At 55.6% G+C, this 1,739-nt stretch overlaps 1 pseudogene; it reads right to left on the bottom strand.

Moving 5' to 3' along the window:
* Window positions 1-463: 463 nt before the first annotated feature.
* LOC103251418 lies at window positions 464-1,529 on the bottom strand (annotated as a pseudogene).
* Between the last annotated feature and the right edge of the window lie 210 nt (window positions 1,530-1,739).

Here is a 1,739-nt window from a genome sequence, read left to right as displayed (position 1 = left end):
CAGAGTCTGTGATATGTATTGGGACCATACAATTTGTTGTCCACCCAGGATACTTCTGAGAGAGAAACGGCTGTGTTACTTACTTAAGAACAAAAGGCATAAAATGAGACATAGGGCCACCCTAGTGATAAGGCAGTTTGGGAAACGGCATTCCCAGTATGCCCTGCCTCTTGAAAGCTGAAAAGCTTGACTGGTGCAAAGCACCCTGGGACCTGTGGTTAGCACCCATTTGAGAGGTCATTGGCCCAGGGCTGGGTTTTGACACAGAGGCATCTCCCCTCCACGAGAGACTTAACCAGGCACAGGACACAACAGCTGAGGTGGAATTTCAACTAATATTAAGTCTGGGGTAGAGCCTCTCTCCCCACACCAATCCCAGCTTCCCGAGACGTGGAGCTGGAACCCCTGTCCATTGGTCCCCTGCCCTGGTTCTCCTGGGACAGCCTCTGCGTCCTCACTGTTGCTAGTCTTGCGGGGGATTCTGGATAAGGTGCCCTTCCCACTCAACCTCAACCATCTTGTACAGCTCCATGGTGGCCTGGGCATCTTCCACTGAGGCATGTCCACTTTTCCCAACCTGGATGTCCCGGTTTAGCAGCTTCTTGGTGAGATGCCTCCGAGACACGGTGTGGCATTCTCCGGTTCTCAGGGCAGTCCGCCTTCCGGCTGAGGACGGGAATGTGGGGAGTGTCACGGGCGAGGGACCTGGGCTGAAAGGCCTGAAAGCGCTTTGAAGTCGTTGTGGATGGCGTGTCCCACCATCTTCCCTGTATCTTCAGGATCTGGCCACGAGCCATCTTGTAGGGTGTAGCCTTCACCCTGTGTTGCTTCCAGATACCACTCCACCTGGTGTCCACAATGCGGCGGGAGGGGGGGGAGAATGTACTCGTCGCCGAGTACATCTCCACTGTGGCTGGCAATGCTACATCGAGCCAAGGAACTGACCCCTTGGGTCCTGTGTCCACCCTCTCGCAGTCGATCGCCACCATCTTCCTTGGCAACTGCCGGGATGCTCCGGAGCACTTATTCTCCGAGGGAGCTTGGGTTAGAGTTCTGTGAGGCATTCTTCTGGACAGGGTTCTTCTGGGAGGATTTCTTCTGGGGGCCCTTTTTCTGGGAGCGAGTGGGAAGACTCTTAATCTCCGGAAGGACACTCTGGAACTCCCCGAGCCCATCTACTTTAGCTGCAACAGAATCAGCCTTCTTGGAAGGGGCAGGGGTTCGCCAAGGCACTCTAGCTTTCTTGTCTGGGGACTGCTCTGACTCACCGCTGGAGGCAGCTGTCTTCCTCTTTGGGGGGAAGGGAGGGATCTTCCAAGTGCCATCCACGCTGGGAGTTTGCCCTTTCTTCAAAAAGCTTCTGCCTGCAACTTACGAGCCTTGCCAGGGGGCTGGATCTTTTTATTTAGAAAGCCTCTCAGTTCCCAGAGCCGCCGCTTCCGGACAAAATTTTGGTGTCTGGCATTTCCCTCTAATGTCTTTTTGGGAGGAGGTTCCCCAAAATCCAGATTGAGGAGTAAGGTAGACATGAGGCCAGCGGGTGGTGGGGGAACAGCTGGGAAGAGTGGTTTATGGATGGAAGGATGGGGGAACTCATTCTCTGCTGAATCCCATTTTCCCACACGTGGAGGTCTGCGGTACACCCTCCCGGACGTGCCCTGTTCAGACCGGAAACGCCCGGGGCCGGATGCGGAAATCGGTGCGCCCCGACGAGGCCCGGAACGGCAGGCGCGTGGGTT

This window comes from Carlito syrichta, unplaced genomic scaffold, assembly GCF_000164805.1.
Source record: "Carlito syrichta isolate Samal-C Ts95f unplaced genomic scaffold, Tarsius_syrichta-2.0.1 Scaffold142887, whole genome shotgun sequence".
In the NCBI taxonomy this organism is placed as follows: Eukaryota; Metazoa; Chordata; class Mammalia; order Primates; family Tarsiidae; genus Carlito; species Carlito syrichta.
The sequence above is the reverse complement of the archived record's forward strand: the minus strand, read 5'-3'. Positions and strand labels throughout refer to the sequence as shown.